Source organism: Gossypium hirsutum, chromosome A04 (assembly GCF_007990345.1).
Source record: "Gossypium hirsutum isolate 1008001.06 chromosome A04, Gossypium_hirsutum_v2.1, whole genome shotgun sequence".
NCBI lineage: Eukaryota > Viridiplantae > Streptophyta > Magnoliopsida > Malvales > Malvaceae > Gossypium > Gossypium hirsutum.
In genome coordinates, this window is record NC_053427.1 from 15334744 (window position 1) to 15344069 (window position 9326).

Below are 9326 nucleotides of genomic sequence, written 5' to 3' on the forward strand. Positions count from 1 at the left end.
AGTCCGAGTCGTGTTAATAGTGGTAATTAATTGAAATTGTATTATGATTAATGTTAGATGATATTGTATGTGAAATGAAAATGGGACAGTGAATTGAAATATAGATTGAGATACATGAATTGGATATGGAATGAACAAAATTATTGTTTAAATGATATGTGTATTATATTGTGAAAAACTATTTATATAGCAAATATGAGAATTGAGTTATTTGTGAAACAAATGAAATATGATGTGGTAGTTGTAAAAATTAAATATTAATATGTGTTTATATTGAGGTCATATTATGACATGTTTAAGTTCATGTTTAAATGAACATGACATAGAAAAAAATATATCGAATTTCGCATGCTTACAAATTAGACTTGAATGATACTTTGATGATATGATTTGATCGATAAGCTTCAATAATGCTCCGAATCCTTATTCCGGTGACAAATATGAGTTAGGGATATTACATTTACTACCTACTTTATTTTGTTTCGATTTGGAAGAAGCTACTAGTCGATTTTGGTGGAAACGGTCAGGGTGAATAGGAGGTATCCATTGGTGTGCTTGGTCAAAGCTATGCGATTTAAAGTCGAATGGTGGATTAGGTTTTCTAGCTTTGGCGAAGTTTAATGTGGCTCTACTGGCAAAGCAAGGTTGGCGATTGCTTAAACACCCTAGTTCGCTGTTGGCATGAGCACTCAAAGCGAAGTACTACCCACATAGTGATTTTATGAATGCGAATCTCGGAACTTACCCTTCTTACCTTTAGAAGAGCATTGGGGCTGCAAAGGGATTGTTGCGTCAGGGCCTGAATTGGCGTGTGGGTACCAATATTCAGGTCTGGGACCATGTGTGGATCCCAGGCCTACTTGGTCGTCATTTACAACACATAAGGGTTAGTTCCTCAGACCTTTTTTGTTTCAAAGTTCGTCGATCAGACTACTAGACAGTAGGATGAGCAACGACTTACCAGCATATTGGGTAGGGATGTTGCAGACAGAGTACTGTGTATACCCCTATCATGAGTTGCTCATGAGGATTTTGTGGCTTGGAGGCGGAGCACTCAGGAGACTTCACTGTGTGTAGTGGTTATCGGATACTTACTACATCGGAAACTACCAGGGATGCAAATCCTTACAGACCTCTTTACAACATTTTATGGAAGATGAAACTTCCGGCAAAAATAAAGATTACAGTATGGCGTATTTTTCATAATTTTATCCCTAGCTATTTTAACCTTTACAACAAGAAAATTCGTGCTTCCTCATTGTGCCCGTTGTGCTTGGCATCGGCTGAAACTCTAGAACACATCTTCCGTGACTTCCCTTCAGTTTCTAGTGTCTGGGAGGAGCTGCATATTACTTGGCCTAGTGAATTTTCCCAAATTTCGTTTTACGATTGGTTGCTTTATATTCTCATTGTGTATACTGGTTCTGTTTCTCGGTCTATGATGTGTGCTTTGTGGTTGATATGGAATGCAAGAAATCAGCGGGTTCACAAAAATGCATAGTTCAAATTCAGGATATTGTTTGTAGGGTGCAGGCTTTACCTCTTGGATTTTGATGCGGTGCATGTGAAGTTGCCTGGTCGTCTGATTCAGGATATTGTTTTGTTTAAAGGTAAATTTTTTATGCTGCTTTCAATGCGCCTGTGCTCTCTTCCTCTACGGGGATAGTAATTAGAAACAACATGGGTTTCGTTATTGGATCAACGTCAGTGGTGAGTACACACATACCTTCTGCTTTTGCTGCGGAAGCCGTGACATTTGGGTATGCTGGAGGTGGATTTTGAAGGCGACTCTCTTACTGTGGCTCGCAAACTCTGTTCCCCTCACCATGACAAGTCGATCATTGGGCCTTACATCCGGGACATCAAGAGGCTAGTCGAGCAGTTTAGAAGGTGTCGGTTTCTGCATGTTAATCGAGAGGGGAATACAGTAGCCCACTTATTAGCTTCCAAGGGCCTCCGAGGTGGGGGTCAGGTTTATCAGAGGGGGGATCCCCGATTTCGCTGAGCTAATGGTGGAGAGAGATCGTCATGCTTCAAGGATGGGTGCGCCAACTGCCTCGCTGCGATTTCCCGATGTTTAGTTTCTCGCGAAATGGAATTTGGGTTGTGGGGAGCTTGGGGGTTTGTGGGAGATTTGGGTTCTTTTCTGGTTGTTCTCGGACCTCCGTGTGTAGGCCTCTAGTTTTGTCAGCTTGGTGTCGTGTTCTTGGCCGTTGTAGTAGTTGTTTTCAGATGCAATCGGCGGCGTCTTTTTGGATTTGCTCCTTTGTTTTCCTAAGGCTTTTTTGGGGACAACTCACTTTTGCTCTTTTCAATGTATTTCTTGTTTGCTGCGTTTTGGGAGCTGTTATGATCGGGCTTTCTATTTAAGACTTTTGGATTGTTTTGCTTGTTTTGTTGTTTCGGCTTTTTGGGCTGGGATTCTCTTTGTTTTTTCTTTCTGTACTGCTATTTTTAATGAAAGCTCGTTTTCCTATATATATATATGATTTAATGCATTAAAACTAATTATATTTTTTATATTTAAGGCCTTCCTATGTATTATATTATATTTACTTTACTTTTTGGTATTTAATGAACATAATTCAAATAAATTATATTATATTTATTTTATAACAATTTAATATAAAAATTGAACATTCAATTATCATATTTTTTTTTTGTATATAATAAAAAATTACCTTTTATTAAATTATATTATAAATATATGATAAATAATTCCATGTGTTTTGTGTAAATTAATTTAAATAAATTATATTAACCTTTATTTTTTTCAATTATTTATTTTATTAAGTTATAAAATTGAACATTAAATATTATTTAAATAAATTATGTTGCGAAAATCAGCATTCATTTCTCATATTTATTTGTGTATGTTAATTTAAATAAATCATATTATATTTATTTAATATTATTTAACATTAAATTATAAAATTAAACATCAGATATTGTTTAACATAAATGATTTATAAACAAATACAACAATTCATAAAATTATACACAAGCCCATATTGCGAAAAGTGGTGCATCTCCTCTTTTTCTATAATTTTTAAAATAATTTATTTAATCTCTATTATTAAAAATTATTTTATAACTTTCTAACTCAATTATCCTTCCAAAAATATTTAATTTGATAATATATTTCCAAATATTTTTTTAATTTTATATTTTTTAAATTACTCCTTAAATGCTTTTTTTAGATAAATACTACTTAAAATATTATTATCTTTTAATTTTATTTTCTTATTAAAATTTTAATTTTAATAGGAAATTTTTTATTAAAATACTATTATCTTTTAACTTTAATTTAAAAGAAAACTGGGTATAATTGCACGTAAAATCCTTGAATATATTATACTTTATTCATTTTCAATAAACTTTTATTATATTTTTCTCAGTGAATGAAACTTTTATTATATATTCAATTTAATCCATTTTTGCAAATTTAATTTTTATTATAATTATTTATTGGTGTTTTTCCCCTCCAAATTTGTGCTTCAGTTGTGTGACAATCTCAAAGTACGTACAAAATTTTACAATTTTTTAAAATTATGTTATAATATATTATGCATTACCTATTTTAAATTTGTTTCTACAAAACCCATTAAAAATTAAAATATATAAAATGAAAACTTTCAATTATTTTAGTTTTAAATTTGTACAAATGTTAAAATGATAATTAAATAAATTCCATATTTTATTTTTTTAATTAAAACTGTAGTTAAATATATGATAAATAATGTTTTAAACAGTTTTATCAAATAATTTTTTAAATATTAATTATGTTTTAAATTAAATATTTGAAAAAAATAGAAAATTTAAAATATATGATAAATAATCTCATGGTTTTTGAAAAACATATTTATTCTAAAAATTAAAATTTTAAAAATAATAAAATACTTTTTGTTTTTATAATTAGATGCAACTGTTTAATAAAATTTAAAAGAATATTTGAAAAACAAATACTCTTTACGATATCATAAAAAATGTATTTTATTATTTATTAACTATTTAAAATCTGTCAAAAGTGTCACACCCCAAAAAAAGAGTTAGTAGAATTGAGAAAGTAAGATAGGGGGTTAGTGAACTGGAACTTGTAAATAGGTTAGATAATTAAATAATTCAAAATTAATTAAATAAAATATTAGAATAATTAGAATTAAAAATTTTAGGTAGGAAATTAAAATTAGGTGTTCAAGAATTAATTTGGTTAAAACATATTTTTAAAAATAGGTTTAATTTGAAAATAATTTTAAAATTTGTTTTAATTGAAAAGCAATAACTTATTTAAAAAACGGAAGAAACTAGAAGTGGCTAAATGAGTAATAACCCAATTTTTAAAAATTTGGTGCCTATTTAACAACCCCACAAATCCTTCCCTCACATTTTTCATCTTCTTATAAAATTTGTCAAACACCAAATCAAAGTTTTTCTTCCAAAATTAGTTAACTTTTTTTTACTCCTAAGCTCAATAAAACACAAAATGATATTTAGATATGTAATTAAATAATATTTAGATGTATGAAGTTAAAGTCTAAGCTTAGAAGCAAGATTTGAGTGGTTAAACACCAATTTCGACAAAACTAGTTAAATTTTCGATATAGAAGTTAAGAGGCTTGGATATGTGATTTTGGATTAATTTGATTATGTATGTTGCTGTTAATAATGCATTTGTATTGTGTTTGATGTGTATGCAAAGTGCCAAGTCATTTGAAAGCTGAAAACACAAAAATATATAGACTTTTTCAGCACCTTTTAAGCTCTAATTCGTGCAGTTTTGTTGTAATTTTTGTCAAAATTCATACTTTAATTATAACATAATTAAATTGAACTTGAATTATTAAAATATTGAATTTTAATTATTTTTATAATAAATTTTCACAAATTTAATTTATTTTCGACAGTTTTGCACATAAGGTAGGCTCGGCAGACACATTGAAAGGCTTGAACCGTTGAGGAAATTTTTGCATCAAGTGAACCAAGAGCATGACTAAATTATTTTCTAGCCAAGGACAATCCAAATAATTCTTATTTTATTTACTTTATATTTAATTTTTATTCAAAATTAATTGGGTTAAAAATTAATATAAAGCCTAAAGGAAAAAGTGGCCTAGTATGCTAAGTATAGAAAACTGATCCAACAAGCAAATTGGCAACCCAAAACCGTCCCTATGGTTGATCCAATCAGCTTATTTTATTAATTGAAAAAATAATCCTTGAGCTTCTCCTAAATGTTATTCAAACCCTTCCACTTTCTATGCCTTTATCTTTTTGCCCCAAGCTAAATATAACAAACTTGAAACATTCAATTTTTGCACTATGTGAGCCCGGCCAAGAGAGAGTGAATGGCTGAAATTTATTTGCTATTTTTAGCAGCCATTCACACCTATAAATACCCCTTTCCCTTCTCATTCAACACACCATTCATTCTCACACATCTCTCTCTCTCTCTCACTTTCTCTTTTTCTTTCCCTTCTTTGTTTTCCCTTTTTCTTGTTGATTCCCTTGTTGATTTCCCTCTTGAAAAAGATCTTTCTTCCACCTTGTAATAGCAGCATTCAATTGTTCGTGGAGGCCTCGGTTCAATAGAATGAACAGAGAAGAAGAGGAGCGCACTAGTCTGGCTTTAGAGAAATACTAGATTTACTTCCTAGTTCCCTTCTCTTTAATTTTCTTGTTCATGTTGTGATTATGAATATGAATAATTGTTGTGTTGTTGTTCTTGTTCTAATTAAAATGGCTTAAATTTAATTCATGTTAGATTGATTTCATTCTGTCCACTTAAATTATTAAAATCATGTTTGTGTTGTTATAGACCTGGTAAGTTGTTCAATCAAATAAAATCATGCTTATGTTATACTTACATTATAAAATGTAAGGTAACGGATGAATTAATTATTAAACGTATTGAAATTTGTAATTAATTGACACAATATTTAATTAGTGCATGTTTAATCTTCTAATGTAACTGAATGTTAAATTAGCGACGGTATTAAACAGTACATTAGCCTTGCATAACTTGCAAGATTATTGTGATTAAATTATTTCAATATAGAAATATATTGTTACCTTACTTAAATCTTATATGCACTTATGAAGATTGATTAATTGTTTGAATTGATATTGAGAAATGTTCAAGAGATTGGTTAATTTAGTAAGTATGTATGTGCAGTAGTTAACAAATTACCAAGTTGCCGTGAAAATATTAGTAACAACATGAACATAGATTTAGTAATTCTAAGTCAAGGAATGTAATCGTTTTAACACAATTATGTCATATTGATTAAAACTCATCTTTTTTAAATCGCTCATTGGAGTTTTTACTTTTTATTTTTATTACTTAGTTAATTTTTAGTTTTTAAATCACTTCTTCAAAACAACATATTTTTCTCATCACCAAAGTGTATGATTTACATTTCATAAGTATTTTTCTTTCATAGTCTCTGTAGGTACGATAACTTGAAATTTACTTGTTACTTTATTACTTGATACAATTGTGTACACTTGCACATTTCAGTCATTCCAAGTTTTTGGTGTCGTTGCCGGGGATTGTTTTAAAAGATATTATTTGTAAAATTATTAATTTTGCATTTTGATTTATTTATTTTTCTATTAAATTTTATTTTTATTTTTTCGGTGATTATTTCAGGTGTTTATGAGTATTGATCGAATTATCGACTTACTCCTTGTAGACTTTGAGATTGAATGGACTTTTCGACAAATAAGAAGATAAGCAGTTCAAAGAATGACTGAAAGATGAACTTTGAAAATTAGAATCAAGGAAACATAGCAAATCATCTCAAAATCCTATCCTTATTATTGATGATAGGGATAGAGCTCTAAGAAAATATGTCGTGCTAGTGTTTCATGAGCTTAATTCGGGTATTAGGAGACCCAAAATCGAGGCACAGCAATTCAAGTTGAAACTAGTCATGTTCTAGATGCTTCAGACAGTGGGCCAATTTAGTGGAATGCCTACCGAAGATCCTCACCTTCACTTAAGATTGTTTGTGGAGGTGAGCTATTATTTCAAATTAGACTTGAGTACCCGAAGATGCACTATGATTAAAGTTGTTCCCATACTCACTAAGGGATAGAGCTCAAGCCCGGTTGATCTCATTGCCACCAACTTCCATTACCATAAGGCAAGAGTTAACAGAACGATTCCTTATAAAGTAGTTCCCACCTAGCAAGAATGCTAAGTTCAGGAACTAGATCACTACCTTCCAACAGATGGAGAACGAGTCCTTGTATGAGGCGTGGGAAATATTTAAAGAACTATTACAAAGATGCCTTCATCATGGAATCCCTCATTACATTCAATTAGAAGTGTTCTATAACGATCTCAATGCTGACATGAGAATGCTAGTGGACGTTTCTACTAACGATGCTCTCATTTCTAAGTCTTATAACAAGGCTTATGAAATCATCGAGAGGTTTGCCAACAACAATTATCAATGGCTAACCAATCGAGTAACATCAGGAAGACGAGTCACTAGAGTATGCTCTCACTTCACTTGCATCTTAAGTATCCTCGATATACTCAATGCTTAAAAACTTTACTACTAATGCGTTTAACAATTTTTCAGCTCAACCACCAAATCAATTTGAAAATGTAGCCTATGTTTATTGTGGGGAAAGGTGTAACGACCCATTTTAAGTAAAATCAAAACAGTGGTTTTGAGACCAAAAATCCGATGTCGTAAAATTTATTTTAATATAATTTTAATATTCATAGCATGTTATAATCATGGTATAAAAAATTCGTTAAGAAGTTTTACCGTTTGTATGTCTAATTTGTGAAAAAGGACTAAATCGCATAAAGTGTGAAAGTTGTGTTCTATTAGATAAAGCTGAAAAATAGTTATAAAACCTTAAAATAGAGGTCCTTATTGAGTAATTAGACCACTAATTGGGTTAGTGGACGTACATGGGTTTCAAATCATGAAATTGTCAAAGTTAGGTTTGTATTAGGTGATTTAATTGATAAAAAAAATAAAACAAAAAGAAGACCATACTGTTCATCTTCTTCTCCCCCGAAAGTTGCATGAATCTCATTTTACGAGCCTAGGGACTAAATTGTAAAAAAGTCAAATGTTAGGGGCAAAATGGTAATTTTGTCATATTATGAAATTGGACTGAATTGAATAGAATAATTATTAAATTAGTTAGATTTGATATTATATAGATCAAGAAAAGTCATTTTCGGATTTAAACCGGGAAAAAGAAAAAGTAGTGGATTGATCGCTTGATTTACTCCGTACTAATTCACGGTAAGTTCATATAATTACATTGTGTATTTATATGCTTTAATTAAAATATATGTATGTGAATTTAGTAATTATGGTGTATAAATATTGAATGCATAACTAATATAGTACTAAGAATACCGAGTGTAACAGCCTAATTTTCAATGGTGTCGGGAATAGAGATTTGAGATCACTAAATCTGACGAGTGAGTAAAAAATTTAACAAATTAATACCTATGAGTCAAATGTGAATATAAAAGTATTTTTGAATTAGTGAATTTGGTGATTTAAAAGAATTAATTAGGTAAATTGAGTTGAGAATAAGGTATCAAGACCTCGACTTCATAAACCGAGCCATAAATATTTTTAGAAATATTTATGGAGTGTTAGTGAGGTAGTATTAAAATTTCGTCAGAAAATTTTGACGTTTGGGTGGTTAATTAAATAAAAAGGACTAAATTGAAAAAGGTGTAAAAGTTCCTAAAAGGATTAAATAGCTCAATTATCAAATGAGGAAGGACCTAAAGTGCAAATAATCCCAAAGGAGATATTTTGGGTGGTAATAGCTGAGAAAAATCAGGAAAAGGGTGAAAGAAGGGCAAAATTGGAAAATTGCCAAAATTAGCTAAATAAAAATGGGACCAAATTGGAATATCTAGAATTCTTTTCATTTTTTCTTCATTCTCATCAGCCAAAACACCATAGGATGGGTTCTTTAAGCTGGTATTCCATAATTTTTGCACCAAGTGAGTTAATCCTTGCCTCTTTCTTATAATTTTTTTGTTTTTAAGACTTTTACAACTATGTCCTACTATTAAATTCATTAGTTTTTTTATTTAATGGATGAAATTGAAAGTCATTATGGTTGAGTGTTGTAAGTTTATGATGAAATAGCTTGAAATTGAAGCTTTAATTTGTTTATGATATGATTTTATTAGGTAATTTCAATAGAAATTGATTTTTAGGACCTAATTGTGAAAATGTTTGGAATTAAAGTCTAGTGCTGAAATTATGATTCCAAAAGGTTATAACGTAGTTTAAAGTGATATAATAAGTGTTAATTGAGAAAAATCAGCT

General features: G+C 30.1%; 1 long non-coding RNA gene and 1 other non-coding gene across 2 annotated transcripts; both read right to left on the minus strand.

The window, feature by feature from the left end:
* Window positions 1–1074: 1074 nt before the first annotated feature.
* LOC121227983 (uncharacterized) lies at window positions 1075–2467 on the minus strand. Its single transcript, XR_005925495.1, has 2 exons — window positions 1727–2467; window positions 1075–1654 (listed from the first exon to the last, which is right to left on the minus strand). It is a non-coding gene; the product is annotated as an uncharacterized lncRNA (long non-coding RNA).
* Window positions 2468–7200: 4733 nt separating this feature from the next.
* LOC121228460 (small nucleolar RNA R71) lies at window positions 7201–7307 on the minus strand. Its single transcript, XR_005926036.1, has one exon. It is a non-coding gene; the product is annotated as a small nucleolar RNA R71 (small nucleolar RNA).
* Between the last annotated feature and the right edge of the window lie 2019 nt (window positions 7308–9326).